The sequence below is a fragment of the Perca fluviatilis genome, chromosome 20 (assembly GCF_010015445.1).
Source record: "Perca fluviatilis chromosome 20, GENO_Pfluv_1.0, whole genome shotgun sequence".
Taxonomy (NCBI): Eukaryota; Metazoa; Chordata; class Actinopteri; order Perciformes; family Percidae; genus Perca; species Perca fluviatilis.
The window spans coordinates 14,660,975-14,678,773 of NC_053131.1; positions in this window are offsets into that span (position 1 = coordinate 14,660,975).

Genomic DNA, 17,799 nt, shown 5'->3' on the forward strand with positions numbered 1-17,799 from the left:
TAAAAAGTAAGGTTAGGGCGGTAATATATGTTTGTTTTTATTTATTTTAGCCATTATGGCAGCATGGCCAAAGGGATGGCAATGCGGGTCTTTTGATCATTCCACCACTTTGTTCCTGATTGAAATAATTCAACAATTTTTAGATGTGTCACCATGAAATTTTGTACAGACATTGATAGTTCCTAGAAAATTAATCCTACTGACTTAGCTGATTCTCTGGTTCATTCAACTCAAAGCACCGCTGTGCAGCCTCACAGAGCCGCTGACATGGCTTTAGACTCATAGTATTGTTTAAACAATAATCACAATGATTCCCTCATCCCTAAAGTCTTTTAGTTGTCTAAACTTAACAATAGTTTATTTGCCATGACTGAGTTTTCTTGTGCAAATATTTTTTGCCCCGTCAGACTTTGTTGTAGCAATGTCACCATGTTACCAGATCTCAGCAATCACTTTGGTGAGTACAGTGTAATCATAAGTGACAGAGAAGATGGCCTAACCATAAAAAGAACACCCAATGTTGCAATAAAATATAATTATCCTTAAAGGTATGCGTCTGGTGGCATACGTTAGTTAAATATCTGTCTTTATTGTAGAGGTGCTTATATGCTTTAATAATAATGACTCTATGCTCATTTATATTCAATCTCCACAACTTAGCTTTATGCGTAACTTGGGTCATTGCCTGCATTTCTCTGTGATATTACATATTATTACACTGGGATTTATATAGCAAAGTTATTCAAATAACTTTTAGGCATACCCTTCAGCCACCCTGAGCAACTCTTTTTCATTCTGTTGGACTTTGATTATCATCACACCATCCATCTACTCCTTTATCTACGCCTTACTCACTCTCTTTCATTTTCAGTCTTTTTTGCCACCACTTTTTCTCTGTGAGTGCTGGCTTAATTAAACGCGGCAGTTGTCTCCTTTTAATTTCAGAGTTTGCTAATGTCATTAATAATGTATGGATATTCTAATTAGAATCTGCCCCAGTCGCTTTACAGCGTAAACACTATTGATCATGTGTTAATTAAGTTTTGAATATCATTGACGGGACGTGGAATCGGAGGCAAATATGAACATTCTCATCAAGCCTTTCCCATGCATGCGTTCAATGCTCAAATTCTTGCACTAATTAAAAAACACTGCTGATCTATTCGCTCAGATAATTTCAGTCTTGAAGTAGTGCTTACTGCATGTCCCCAAAGAGATCCACGCACACACAACACTTAATACAGAGTGCATAACAAAATAGTCCTGATCGGTTATTCAACTGTACATGCATACCACCATTTACTTTCCATGATAGAATACATCCAGGCAAATGTACACACTTAGCCGGGAGACATATGAAGCTTTTAAGATGAGCTCACTGTCGTGCATAACAGCTGGTCTCCCAACACTGAAGGATTAGACCCTGACGCTACAAGAAAGTCAGGGCCATACTTTAGGATCCAGCTCAACAACACACGCACACCCTGCCAAATACTCATCCACACAAGAATGCAAAGATCAGAAACCGCTCAAAGAAAACATGCATGCACAGACAAAAGCAAAATGATCTCACATATGTACAAATATACCTAAACATAAACACACATGTTAAGTGGAGGCAGGTAGAGCCACAAACAGCTAAGAGGGAATAGGCTTCACTGGGATTGGGGGCAGAGCCCACTGCATACCAAACAGGCAGGTACAGATGGTAACCTCAAGGCTAAACACACCCCAAGGGCCTGTGTGTGTGTGTGTGTGTGTGTGTGTGTGTGTGTGTGTGTGTGTGTGTGTGTGTGTGTGTGTGTGTGTGTGTGTGTGTGTGTGTGTGTGTGTGTGTGTGTGTGTGTGTGTGTGTGTGTGTTGCTAAAGTGAGCTGGAGCAGCATGTGGCGAAAAAAAGGAAGAGGAAAAGGTCAAGTGCTTGTCCTATTGCTAACAGCCACTCCCTGCTCCCTGTCTCCCTGTCTTTATCTACATTCTTCTAACCATCCTCACCCTACAGCTCACACTTTCTCTCTATGTATATCTCAAAGTATGTCCGTAATGGGTTTAGGAAAATGTCATATTTTAGGTAGATAGGCACATACTACTATCTTTCACAGTTCAAAGGGCAATTTTGGTTAGATAAATTAGACAAAATAAACAACATGACATCATGACTTCGTAAAAAAAAAATCTTTACGCATTTTGAGCTATCCACGTGTATGTCTACGCTGTATACAGCGGACGGCAGTCTGCAACGTCACAGCATAAACATAAACGCCACTTTCTAAAGCCACGTGGTGTGTTATCGCGAGGCTACGTGTTATCGCGAGGTTGGGTTAGGAAACGTCACACGCGGGTTGGGTTTAGGAAAAGAAGAACCGGTTGGGATTAGGAAAAGAACAAACGTGGAAAGGAAACGTCACACGCGGCACAGAATCTCCTCTCTCCACACAGTCTCCTGGGTGAAAGTCCTGTGTTTTACCCATCCTCCATTCTGACCATCCTCCCTATGCGGATTTTCGCGCTTTCATACTACACCCTACGGCGTCAATTCACACGCAATCGCAAGGTAATGTAAGTCAATGGAGGCCAAACGGCGTTGATAAACATGCTCAAAAGCGAGTATGATCTTGATAACACACCAATAATGGCATACGAATTGGCGTGTCATACATACGCCACTTCACGAGATCAGTCTGAAATAAATCATCCAAGACATGGAGCACAATGCCAAAGTACACTACAAAGCACACACCTCAAATTTACTAAAATCACCCCAAAGATAGTTCAGCTGGAAAGTTTATTATCGGGCTTGTCAAAACATTCCTAAATTCAAACTCTTGAAGCGTTTTCATCCGCCTCCTTTTGCCTTTAAGTATAAAATCTTATTCAGGTGATGACAAGTGGGCGTGCATACAGGTCATTGTCTCTTTTCAAATAGAATAAATAGGTATGTACATTTCTGAATGAACACAAAGTTTTTATGTCAACACTAACTGTTGCCATCCCTTTTATAATGACAACATTAGTCACCTTTTATGCGTTTCTATTAATGCAAATAAATTGATATCCATGCAAACATACGATCCAATACTTTGTTGTTTTCTTGCACAATTACCTTGCACACCAATGAGCCATGATGAGCAAGGGATGGAGGAATGTAAGAGGAGAAGATGGAGCCACAAATTAACTGGTTTAATAAAGAAATGAAGCGCAACATCCTTTGCCGTGAAAACCCACCATGTGGAAACAATTTAGTGTCATGCCTGCACTCCTGTTACTACCTGTTACAGAAAGGTGACATTGGATGATGCTCACATGTGATATAGATAGATAGATAGATAGATAGATAGATAGATAGATAGATAGATAGATAGATAGATAGATAGATAGATAGATAGATAGATAGATAGAAAGATAGATAGATACTTTATTCATCCCGAAGGAAATTTTAGAATATAGGACACCTTGCCGCAGTAAGAGCTTTTGATAATGAACTACTTCGAAAGTAATGCTGGCATGAGGTTGCATTTGAGACCAGAGATCATTTGTGTCATCCTACCAAAGATTAAAGCTTGCATATCCTGTTTTTTTCTTGAAAGTAGTACAAATGGCTCTTAATCCTGAATAGACTTTGAAAGTATACAGACAGGAAATGCAACTGTTGTCATTGATAAGGCGTTGGTACTAAAACACTACTATTACAGAGTCAATTGACACCCCTAGCACCCAATGGAGTTAACAGGGCTTAAAGTGAAAAAAATCCTGAGCCTGAAACCTTTTTTTGAACGGGGCCTGGGGGGGGGGTGGGTTTCAATATGCACTCATTAAAGTTAATTTGATTGGCAAAACAGTTAAAGTCCTTCTTACATTACACAATAATAAAAGTCATAATTTTTAAGAAGTAAAAAGTTTTGGAACAATTTTTACTTCTTCCAACCATATGTTAAATTAAGAGTCAATGTAGATTTACATATTGCAATAACATCATAATCCTACAATGAATCATTGTGAAAACTAAAATTTCTAGATGTTGTGTTGTTACTTTAGCCAGATAAAAAAAAAGCGAATTAGTACATTCATGATTTTGTCCATGTTGATATTAGTTGTAATGTACATTTATTAAAAACGTTGCATTGTATAGCTTTTCATATAGCTAGACCGTTATGTTTATATAACTGCCATGCTGATTTTAAACAGACAGCTTTGTCAAGGCAGTTTGGGCTTCAGATAGCTTTTACACAGTGGCCATTGTTAATGACAAATCGTGTTCCGCTATGAACGTGCACACACCGTCACGTATTGTTTGTATCAGAAACACTGTCGGTCAGTGAAGGCGCAGTCGCAGCGGTAGCGGTAGCGGTCGTTGCCGGTAACTTACTCGTATTACAGAGTACAGTATCTTCCTTGAACATGCGCTGCAAAAGCAAGCACCTGACTCCCTCAATTTGAGGCACCAAGTGCCTAACGGCTTCCCGTCTCCACCCTTTTCCTCTTGTCCTCTATTCATGCCCAGCGCCATTTGTTTTTAACTCCTTTCTCAACTAAAGCTGTATCTACATGCTCCAAGTTTGATAAACCTTTTTTTTTAGCTGCGTTACCACGGAGACGACACCGCACTCTCGCTTTTCGGCAAAGACCCGCCCTACTTTGCATCTGATTGGCTAGAACTCGTTTCATTGGTAGGTGGAAGTTTGATGATTGGCTAGATCCAGCGCATCAAAAACAAATCCCATGTTGAATTTTTTATTTCTTTACTTTTTAATAGTCATACGCCAGAAATCGGGCACCAGGCCCGAGTACTTTAAGCCCTGCGTTAGTTAGAGCTGCGTTCTTCTCATATGATTGGTAGGTGAAATCAATTGACTCGAAAATAATAAACCGCAGGCAAGTTTCCAATTTAATTTAATTTTTTTCATCACGGCCGCACGCCGGAATACTTTAAGCCCTGAGTTAATGCATGTAGAAGCTATTTCAACACTTCCGGCTACCAGTGTTGTGCCTGAACGCGTTCATTGAACAATAGTTCATATTTGAACTTGAACTGAACGTATTGTATTACTGCCTGATGAACGTTACTGTGAACTCGTTCATTCTGGTGTCTGTGAACAGCACGCTCTCTCAGTTTAACTTCGTTCAATAGGGTGCCAGATTTCTATAGAGCCTTCCAGGCAAAAACCCGGCTAAAACACACCGTAAACAGACCTTAATATGTAGCGGAAAAAACACCCAATCTGGCAACACCAGCCACTAGTGTTGCACCGCTGCATGCGTCATCAAAACAAAAAGCAGCATGGAGGCGACAGCAGCAAGGAGGCTTCGTATGATCATTTAAACAAGTTTTATGACAAGGTCGGTGAGGATGGGAAAAATCTTACATTTTCTGTGCAAACTTTGCCCGCCGGCTTTCAAAAAGAAAATCCGCACTTCAGTCACATCCACAGCAAACCTGAAACGGCACATTGAACTGATTGGATATGAAGATGAAATCTGATGCATAGTTTCAGTGTTAAAACTGATAAAATAATTGCTGTCTGTGGTTCTATATGGGCTGTGGCAATAATTTTGAAAAATAACAGCTCGCAGCAACATATGGAAAAAAAAGAACTATGAACTAGTTCATTTTTGGAACTGTGAACTTAGTTAAATTTTGAAGTATGAACTATGAACTGAACTAGTTCATTTTCAAATTTGTGAACTGAACTTTGAACTAGTTCATGTAGAAAGTGAACTTTCCCAACACTGCCGGCTACTGTACCTACTTCTGTCTGTATGACGCATCCAGTGTGTGCAACAGGCCTCAAATGACCTGATGGATCTTAATGTGATCCGCTTCTTCAGTAGTGGAACATCTGTTAGATGTCTGCTGTTACGTTGACAGGTTGCAGATGTGGATAAGCACTTTGAGAGGAATGCTCTCCTGACCTGCCATTGTGTTGCCAAATGTTACCACTTTACTTGTCTGAGTCACAGTAGAAGTGAGTAATTGCACTCTTCACCCTCCATACATAAGATTCACTTCCACACAGACATTTCTTAATTTCTGCGTCATGACGATATGTTTCCTCTCAAGTTTGCATCTGAGGGAAGTGAGTTCAGAACCTTATTTTAGTTGCCAGGGAGATGGCGCTTTGGCAAAGTGAACAGAAACAGTTGGTGCTAGGTACAGTGAGTGTTTAATTCAGAGTTCCTGCAGTTACCGTGTTCCCCGGGAGGCCTGAAGGTGGCATCTTTGATGGAGACTCTTTTATTACCGTCTCTATATTATCCTGTTCAGCACAAATGAACATCGTTTCTTCAGCAGATAACGCTTACTTGAGATCACTGCAAGATGATGTGGAGAATAGATATGAATATGTCTTTCTTTGAAAGAGATTTCAGCAGGGTTTCTTTTCACTGTGTTCACAGTAAACACTTAGCTTATTTTAAAAGAAGAGGATGGACCAGACTGCTCGTGGAAGTGGAACAACAGGCATTGTTCGGCACTTGCAAACACCCGCTGATGTATTATGTTCATTTTATACAACAAGGCAGTTAAATGTCACTGATTATTCCTTTAAGAGAGCTGCAGCCTTGGGCACCAAAGATATCAAAGGACTCCGAAACAAGCCAATGATCTGTTGACTGCTTATTTGAGGACCACACACACTTCACCAGTCCTCTGGTTCCAGTCAGTTTTTTGACAAATCTTTGCCAAGGGCATCTTCACATTCTGTACATTTAACACTGAATTTGCAATTGTTTTGGTACCACTCTCATAAGGCATACAATATACAGATTACAAGTTATAACTTATGGCTTCATCACTAGGTAATTAATCATTTCTAAATGCTTTAAAGGTGAGGAATAAACCATTATAAGAACAAGAGTTGTGGAAAAATCCCTTTGGCTGGTGTTAATCCTCTTCTAGTGTTATGTAAAAAAACTCCAGTAGCAGTTTTTTTTTTTATTCATCTGCAGAAGGGCCCCTGCAGACAATTTGACCACCTGCAGAGCTGGAAAGCATCTGGACCACAATCCAATTGTTTATAATTGCAAGCCTGAGGAGGAGAAGAGAACGTCATGACCATTTAGAAGTGGCTTACTCACTTTCTAAAAAGCCATCAGGTCTGCAGTGATAAATAAGTCATCATTAGAGGTTGTTTGGGTTTCTCAAGTCGTGATAATATTTCAAGGTTAATAAGAGAGCAAGTCACTCTAGAGATATAAGGGGATACACACGGTATATATAAATATTGTTCTCATTAATGGCTAATGATCATACATTTAGTTCCCATAAATAGGTATTTTTCACAGAAAACATTTTACATGTCGCAATAACAAAAGCACAGGTGATAAATAATAAAATGAATAAATTAATTTCTGGTGTTGTGCATGCTGGCTCACTGTCACACTGTTGTGGCTTAGTGGGACATGTGAATACAATGGATTGTTCATTTTATTAGTAACCCCTGTGCTCTTACTATGAGTCAAATGTCAAAATGTGTTTAAAAAAAGGCCTTTTAGTTAGAAATTATAAACCCTTTGCAAAGTATCATTGGTGGCCTAATTGGTGGTTCATAAATGCACAACACAGACATGTTATTTTGAAAGCAAATTCCATTCTCTTGTAATAATGCTTATGGAGTGCAGGTAACCATAAGAAGCTACTTGTTGGGTCGATTTCGCCCATGTCTGGAGTTTTTCTGTGAGTTGCTGTGTTGCCTCTAAAGCTGCATTAACTGGAAAATCTGCTTAACCGGACAGATTGAAACTTTGCTCGTTCCTGAGTTCTGTTGGATGACAAAATCAATAACGGTGAAGGGAGGGGGAAAGAAACGCATGCCAGTTGTAGCGTGAGTGAAGAGATAACAGTTTTCCATGATGGCTTGTTGGACTAAGGTGTGAGTGTCTTATTGATTGGTGATGTCATTTACTGTAACCGCCACTGCTTTTCCCGATGGGCTGGTTTTTATTTCTTATATATTTCTACTGAGGTCACACTGGCATTGGTGGTGGCTCATCAGACTAGTATGTGTCTTTACTTTTAATAAGTGAAGTCAATATAAGCCCCTGGCTGGTTAGATTTTCTGTCATTTAGATCCTTACCTTTTCAGAATTATCTTTCTAATATATACCTTAATTACAGTATATTAATGGGAATATTAATGAAATGTAAAATAAATAATTACGGGATTCAGGAAATATTGACTGATTCTCACACAAAAACAGTTAAAAGAACTGTTTTTGCTCTGGCCCAGGGCCCCATCATAACACAACATCACACCCCTACACCTGTGGATTCATTTGAAGTCTTAAACCCATAACATGGCACATTGTGTCCTGTTCCACCCAGTTAATCTGTCCAAAAGCGCACCTGCTGTTTTATTGCCCACCAGTAGGAGGGGCTGTTGTTGTGGTAACAGTGAAATGCACCTTAGATATCTAAGTCATTCCCCCTGCTGCATGTAATAGAGGAAAGTTAATGCTGATAAGACCTTTCTCTGCAATCCACACACTCAAATCTCCCCATCTTATCTGTCCAGTAAATCATAATGTATTTGTTGTTCTCTCTCTCTCTCTCTGTCTCTCTGTCTCTCTCTGTCTCTCTCTCTCCCCTCCTGGATCACAAACACTCGTAGTAAGCAATCACAACTTTCTAGGTTTTGTTGCTGCATAAGAAGTGTGTTGATTTGGGAAAAGTTGCTGGTGTTGCAGTTTCCGCCGTGTCTGTTTGTGTGGGCACATGTGTGTGTTTGTCTGTCAGTGTGTGCAAGCCTCTCAGTGAGTGTTATCCTTTGTGTGATGGGGGCTGGGACGGCGCAGGTTGACATAGCGCTGAGTTGCATGGGAAAAGAGAGTGGCTTGCTGTGTTTGTGGACTCAGACAAGCGTGGGGCAAACCGAGTTCGACAGGAGACATCATAGGCAGAACAACAACAAGATTAGGATTCACCCCTCCCACTTTTTACCCGCTCTTCCCTTCTCCCTTCACCAGCCAGCTGTCCATGAACTCGTCTTTTAACTTCACCCCGTTCTTTCTTTTCAATTCTCCTCACCTCTCTTCCTATCCATCTTTCTTTAACTCTCCACCTTTGTCCTCCTATTCAACACCACCTCCTCTTTGTTTACCTGACGGACGAATTATCCATCTAACTCACCGTCTGCTCTGCTCTCACAGACATTTCTTAATTCATTTAATTTTTACATCATCATGTTCACTATTTACCTAGTATGTACTTGGCGTTTTCTCAAACAGATGGTAATGGTTACGCAACACATTTATCCATGTAAGCGTGAATATGCTTTTGCACATGTTGGGGCTGAATTCAACATTCTCTCTCTCAAGGGAGCCACACTGATCCTCTTAAGGAGGCGATGAAAAAGTTTTATTTGCGAGCAGAATCTGCCGCTGTTGACGTTCCAACGAGCCAGGGGCATTTCATTCCATTTTCAATGAGGATTTTCATTTGAGGGATGATACAGAACAAATATGTGATATCACCCATCTTGCACACATTTTTCTGCCATAAACAATGATTGAAAGTGTTCTTGTACTTCTCCGACCTAGACAGTTGAAGTTTCCCTCCATGTGTTCTTAATGCAATTTGTGAATTAAGAACCTGAGTTGGAAATCCAGGAATTTGAAATATCGCAAAAAAAGATTTTACTGAGGTGGAAAAGGTGGTTAAAAAAAAGGTGTAATGGTTTAATGGCACCCAACTAAAGAATTTACGCCACCAACTGTTTATCTCGATGCATTTAACTCCTAATATTCCCATAACTGTAGTGAATTGAAATGCACATACAGTACATTTGCATTTTCTTTTGCAGATTTTCTGAAAAGCAAGTCGAAATTTGTATAGAAAGAAACTTGACAAGTGTCGTGCAATGGCGCTCACAGAAGTTTTTCATAGGGGCGGCCAAAGCCATACCTGAATTTCAGAAATTCTATTATGCTGTTGTAGTAAATATTCTAGTTGGAAACTATGTCAATATGAGAGTTAAGGAATTGCATACTGATGTACTTTGGTTATTTATTTATTTTTTTTACAGTTAGTTAGTAATTATCTGATGTGCATGGACAAATACCGGTACAGTTAACATTTTGAGTTCCACAACAATCCTGTTTTAATGTGTTATGTATCTACATCTGCGATTCATTGTTCTTTAAATAAGCTAGGTGTCCTTTTCCTTAAAAAGACAAATATACAGCTTTAATTTACCTTTGCATATTATGCACACGACTCGGGAGGGGGGGCCAGCAATTGTATCAGGGTGGCCGTGGCCCCCTCCCTGGCCACCCCTTGTCATGGCTCAGACAACCATACTGAAACAGTTTATAATTAAAAGTTCTTTCTCTCATATTATGTTGGTGTCAGGCGTCGATTATGAGCCTGGATTACAAGTTCACAGATAGCCTTTGGCCAGCCATACATTTCTCAGAGATCACTTTTAAGACTTCTTGTCCATTGTTGCTTTCAGACTAAGGGTAACAGTTAATAATTGTCCCAGAAAGTATCACGACATTGATATAATTTCTATGTAAAATTTGATAACTTGAGCCTGAAATTCAATTATCTTGGTGCTAAACTAAAACTTTAAGCAGAAAATAAAGCATATTTTTTCTGCTGAAACCCTTCATTATCTCAAATATAAATTCATCTTGAAGAAAATGAAGGTGTTGTAGGAGTCTTATTATAATGATCAAGGCAATATTTTGAAGTAAAAACTTTTTCTTCTTTTTTAAAGCTGATGTGTGCCTGGTAACTTCATAATTACCTTGAGGTGTCCTTCCTCCCGTCCTGCCCTCTCCCCCTCACTAGCTAATGACCTTTCACTCTGACAGACAGACAGATGACTCCATTTTACCCCCTATGTGCAAGTCTCAAAGGGATGATAAAATAGAAGAAAGAAAGATGCGATGAAGAGATGAGGAGCTTAGCAGGATTTGACAGAACACTGTTGAAGAGGAGCGGAAGCCAAGAGGATGGATGGATCAGCAAAAAAGCAGACAGGAAGGATAGCAGTTTTTATTTGTCACTCTGAACTGGTCTCAGTAGCCTCTTTCACACACAGGAACAACAACCTTTGCCAGATTAACGTATTGCTTGTTCTCACCTCTGACACCTGCAGCTCATCTCAACTGGTGGAGCTGAAAATAGGCACGGTGGACATTATTTTAAAAAATAACTTTAAAGTGAGGTTTTTCAGTTTAGTATCTAGCACAGATTTTCAGTCCAGCCCTCTTGTCATGAACACATATTCTAACATCACTTCTGCACACATACAATCTGTATTTATGTATTTATGCTATTGTCAACAAATTGACCAAAACCAAAAGTGAATTGATCTTAATAACAAGTGTTGCTTTTATAACCAAAGCTTTATATAACTCATTCCTCCTAGAGAACCAAAACACACCAATGAGCCACACCATTGCACTGGTTGACATGCTTCTTGAATTTCAATAAATCTGGGCACTATAGTTTATTTTGGGTCAATCCCATATACACAGTCCTGCTGCCGTAAAAAACTCACTAAAGCATCCAATGCACAGCTGAAAGTAGTCCCCAACGAATACACCATTTACTCCCGTTTGAGTAACATCGGCTAAACTACAGTGCCCAGCTGTTTAGGAGATTGTTTAGTCTTTCTTAATCATGAAAGTATATATATTTAAAGGTGCTGTAGGTAGAATTGCGAAGATCCAGGACTTAGCCAACGACAACCTCTCAGTCCTTCCCCCCTTTCTGCTAAAAGCCCAAAACGGTCTCCTAAGCCCCTCCCCACGAGGGAAAATGAATGCGTGTGCATGAATGATTTACACACAGTTAGACACCCCCCTGGCCCTGATTGGTGCATCTGAACAGGGAGCTGTGGATTTTTGCAAATCGCACTACAGGTAGTTGTAGGTGGTGCCAGAGGAGCCTGATTTATTTTTATTTTTTTTAATTACCTGCTTCATGTAGTTCTCCTGGAACATAGGGTCAGTTTCAGCAAATATGACAGAAAGTTAGTTTTATAAGTCTTCACTACTGCACCTTTAAATTTGTGATATCTTTTTAAGATTTCTATAGGAATTGATTATGCTGACAGGCAGGTGAAGCTGAAAAGTGTTGCGAGATGGACTTACAGGTTTTGGTCTTTTCGTGTGATTTGTTGACAATAAAAACATAGAATACCGCCAGCCTTATCCTGTTGATTTTTTTTTTTTGGCAGGTATGCTACTTTCTTTATACATTTTAAGTATAAGGACATTTTCTTCACATTATGACCAGTATTTGATTACATTTTTTCTTCCAATTAGGTATCAGTGCAGGAACATAACAACAGGAGGCTGAATAACTTATAGGACACCTGTACTTATTACACAGCTGCATACAAGCTCGTCAAATGTAGCCTGAATGTAGACAGGCTGTGGCAACATCTCTGTCTTGGGCCTTTACAATAAAGACATTCAGAAAGAAATGTCAGTGCACACCTTATACCCCATGGATGCAGAAAACAACCTTAACCTAACAAATTAATAAATTATAAATAAAGTATATCGATTTTATGAAAAGAAAATAAGTATATGGAAATGGTCCATAAATGATATCAAGCATTCCCTGGAAACAATATTGGGCTCTATTTCACATTCAGAAATGATACTTTTACAGATAGTTTCCATAATATTTACCACAAAGGTTACAGGTGTAGAAGGAGTTATTGTATGGCTGTCATTTAATGTAATATTAACTGAAAGGTGCCCTCTGTTTTTAGATTGTAGAATCAATATCCACATCTCATTTTCTGGTTTTCCATTTCGCAAGATCCCCAGACCCTGATGGGGGCTGGAGCAACTTAATCAGCAGTTTAAGGAAAAGACTTTTGCTCTTCTGGCTGACAATGAAGGACAATGAAGACAGCTGCTGTACCTTTAGCTGTGTGATAGGAGCCCAGTAGGAGCCCGTATTTACATTTCAGTCAATAGAGTATTCACTCATCTGTTTGAATGACCTTGTAACGTCGGTAATCCCTGCTTCACAATGAATAAATACATAAACAATGGCATTTCATCTGCTCCTAGTTGCTCATTTTGAAAGAAAGTGAGACAAGGAAAAAAGAGGGAGGCGTGTGTGACTCGGATTTCACAGTAATTAACCGACTGCTAAGTAATTTCACTCTCATATAGAGTGCAGATACTATTGTTTGTTACAACGGGGTAGTGACCGTAATAGGCCAATCCATAATGTAGCTTGTGCAGCAAACAGAAAGGCAATCAATGTGTCTGACCAATTACCATGCAGCCCCTCATTGCATGTAGTATATGTTGCATGTTCTTAACAATGAGTAAACAGAAAACCCCTAAAACATAAACTGTGAGTGCAATATGTGTGAACACTGTGTTTTCTCCTCTTCAATATTAGTTCCAGCTCTGCAGAACATAGAGGCAAAGGATACAGCAAATTTCAAAGAGCAAAAAAAAAAAAAACGAGTGAGAGAGAGAGAGAACTGCTTCCAGTGTGCTCTGTTTGCAACCTGATGTTTTATTCAGAGATGAGTTCAGTTCACTTCAATCTGCTATAGTGATTTATATAGGGCCTGCTTGAACAAATGAGGATTTTTTTTCCCCCCTCTGCAACGCAAAGACAAAGACAAAAGCAGGTGAAAGCTATTTGCAATTTGGAGCATCAATAAAAATGCAAATAGTTGGAAACCATTTCTCTGCTGTGACAATGGAGGTGTGGTCATTGCAGCGCTCAAAGACAGCGAGACGGATAGACCCATCTGAATCCAAAACCCAGAATTCTGTTAAACTGAAACACTCAGACTCACAAAGGAAAGCAAGTGCTGCTGTTTTGTAAAGATGGCCATGGTGGTGGCTCTCTCTGCACAGGAGCAGATGTTGGACTGTCATTCGTGGTGAAGGTGTGACTGCTGACGTGGGGAGCAAGCCAAGGCCTGTCACTCAATCAGTACGTACAAGGTGTCCTTGAGGAAAAAATCTTGAGAGACAGGTGTTGAAAAGCACACAGCTACATTTTATTGATAAATGGGTAAACTTGCCGTGGCGTGTCAGAAAGTTACTACATTTACACAAGTACTGTTCGTAAGGATAATTTTGAGGTACTTGTACTTGAGTTTTATGCTACTTTATACTTCTACTCCACCAAAATTCATTGTAATTCATTGTACTTTTCACTCCACTGTATACCAAAGATCAACAGGCGAGGATGCTGGCATTTCAATCAGGAGAGACTTCCTTGCAAATATGAACATATTTATTGTACAGACAAAATATGAAATGTGCAAAGTCTCTGGAGATTAGACTCCATCGAATCTATATGTTATAAAGGGGTAGTGAAACCCAGACATATGCCCCAATGGAGCCCAGACACTGGTGGGGGTGATGAAGGTGCACAGGAACCAATCAAGAGTGACAATCAGCTGACGATACCCGGAGGACTTGGGTGAGACGACCGGTGGTTGAAGGCGAGGAGGCGGGACGCACTCTATTCCTGAAACGACAACTGGCAACCGCAGAGGAGAGAGCAGATTTAAAACATGATGTCATGCTGTGACTGGCTTTGTGATAAATGGCTGAATCTGATTGGTTTAACTAACAATGAAACAGCTGAATCTGATTGACTACTGACAAGTGAATGCCATGGAACAGCTGATCAATTAGGAGTGATGAAAAAAGGAATTTGAAGTCTTCCTAAAAGAACTTACGCTGAGCTCCATTTTACCTGGGACATGCAGCTCAGGCTTTAATTTATGTGATCATCAAGTGCATAATCAACATGCCTTTTACAGGTTTATTGTTACTAAACAAGTAAGCTGCAAACCGTTTGCCCAAGACTGGGTTTTTTAACCAGCTCATATTAATTAGCTTATATTGGCTTAAATAGCTAATGTTAGCTATAGCTGAAAAAAAAGACAGTTGTCATTCTCCTGGAAAACAAAAAAAGTTGGCAATTTATGTAGCCCAATATCACAAATTTGCCTAAAGGGGCTATACAATTTGTACAGTATACAACAACATCTATCCTTTGACCCTTAATTCAGATAAGGAATCCCAACAAAAAAAAATGCTTGGGAAGCTGTCTGAAATCCAGGACCTATTTAAAAAAATTTTTTTTAAAGATTTTGGGTGGTAAATCTGCCACTGCTATCATTTTAAACTGCACATGTGCTGTGCAAGAATGAGCTTAGTCTTAGAGACAAGCAAAGTCTACTGGTATCAGTCAGACAATCCATCAGTCAGCGAGCTCTTGCAGGCCTTTTATTCAAAACCTTTTATTTATTTTTTTTAGAACAACACAAGTCCAGGGGCAAGCGTTCACATGAGCAGCGACCTGTGGCACATACGGAGAAAACCAACCCGTTACTTCACAGTACAGTCGCTGTATCGGCTTCTGATGGCAGCGGGGGCATGAACAGTGAGGCAGACGCATTAGGAAGCATGTGAAGTCAATGAGAGTTTTTCTTTTCCCTGACTTGGTGTTTCCATGCTCGCTGATTCTCCCTCTGTGTGGAGTAAGTGCACAGGTAAGCTTCCAGTTTATTGGTCCAGACTGAGATGGAAGAAATTCTTGATCGGATCTGACGTTCAGCCCAATGATTTTTTTTTTTGTGTGACTGTGCAAACAGAGAAGCAAACGTGGTTGTTTTTCAAGTGTGCGTGCAGAGACACACTCAGGTGTTTGTTGCCTCTCACTGAGATCAGAAGGAAAATTCCATCCTTGGGGTGAAAATGTTCTCCACTTATCCTGTTATTCTAAACTGCCTGTCTGCAAAGTTTTGAATATTTCTCTGAATATTATATTGCTAAGGAGCTTATCAGACATTAACAACAACAAAGTCACAACTCCTACATCACCTCTGAAATATCACGCAAAACCTACAAGTCGCACTGGAGCACTCTTGACCCCCAGGGGAATTTAGGGATTAAACATAATCTCTTTCATTTCCAAACACCTTCCTGTCCCTTTCTTATATTTTGTGTCATTTCCTTCCTCCACTCTCCGATCCGTGTGAATGCATTTATGCACATAAAATGTATTCATGCGTACACAATATGTGTGCAAAGATTTCCAACGTGCATAGACTACAAACTCTGCTGTAAACCCTACCTTTCTGTTAACTGCCTGTGTCTGTGTGCATGTGTGAGAAAGTGTGTGTCCTCACTGGCTGGCAGTAATGCACTAGAGTTTAAGCAGAGTGAATGATCACTCTGTTTATAGGGATTTGATTGCAACCCAGAAACCAGCCCACATTCTCCGTCTGTCAGCTGCCAGCGAGCAGCCTGGCGTCAACATTTTACTCCCTGAATCTCTGCCTTCCTTTCCCCTTTTGCTTCTCACTGCTTCTCCCTCCTTTCTCCTAATTCTGTTTCCCGCTACACTCCCTTTCTCAACAAATTTATTTATTTGTATGCCCCCCCCCAACCCCCCCCACACTCATTCTTTCTGTATGCTCTGATTTCCCTGGGAACTCAGCAGCAGCAGCAGACGTATGCCTTCTCTTCTCAACAAAACAACAGGCGCACTCACTTGAGCGCACATGTAGGCATACACACATGATTATTCCATGTGGATTACCTGGGAATGTAGAGGTCTGGATATCATAATTTAAATATTTGTTTAGTCAGAGCTCCCAGTCCCCCAGTATGTGGTAACAGAAGTTTATGAGACCAAATTAATTATCTGTGCCAATTCCCACAGGACAAAAAAAACAAACGGCTCGTTGCAAATTTGTACAGAAGATTGAAATGTTAGTCCCCCCTGACCTGCAGCAATGCTGTGTGTCTGCAACTACATATTTGTGTGTCACTCTGTGTGTCTCTTCTTGGCACACATGTATGTTGTGCGGAGGAACTTCTGGCCTCTATTGTAATTACTTTTGTCTAGTGCCGTGGTTCAATTTTCCTTTGTTGGAAATATTTCTACACAATTACCGGATGTTGAGACAAATAAAGCTCAGCACAAATTCTTTCAGGAAGACGTCAAATAACCCAATCACTACTCTTCTTAAAGGTCCCATGGCATGTAAATTTCACTTCATGAGGTTTTTTAACATTAATATGAGTTCCCCCATCCTGCCTATGGTCCCCCAGTGGCTAGAAATGGCGATAGGTGTAAAGCGAGCCCTGGGTATCCTGCTCTGCCTTTGAGAAAATGAAAGATCAGATGGGCCGATCTGGAATCTTCTCCTTATGAGGTCATAAGGAGCAAGGTTACCTCCCCTTTCTCTGCTTTGCCCGCCCAGAGAATTTTGCCCGCCCATGAGAGAGACATCATGGCTTTCAAACGAGAAAAATGGCAGTTGGTCAAGGCCACACCCCACCCTCCACCTTCCCCCTCTCCTCCTCAATAGCTACAGACACAGAAATGGCACATCCTAAGGAAAGCTCATTGTGGGACTGGCTCTAGTGGCTGTAATTCTGCACCAAGGCCGAATTTCGGAGACTTCAGATACAGGGACCACTAAGGTCTATATAAAAGCATCCAAAGAGAACCATGTAATGGGACCTTTAAATCAAATCAGCTGTTTAGAGGTGCTACTTTTTAGTTAAACCAATCAGACTTGGCCATGAAATTCAAGGACCAATCACAGCATTACAAGTCTGCTTTAAATATGTTCTCTCCCTGTGCTGTCAGCTGTTGTTTCAGGCAAAGCGCTCAACCCTCCACCTCCCCTGCCGCCTCCGGTCATCATTTTTCTTCCGGCTGATCGCTCCATTGCCTCCTTCGGTCTGATCTCTGGACTTCTTCTCCGCCGCCACCAGTGTCTAGACTCCATCGGGGGGTTATGTCCTATTCTCTACCCCTTTAAAATATTATTAATAC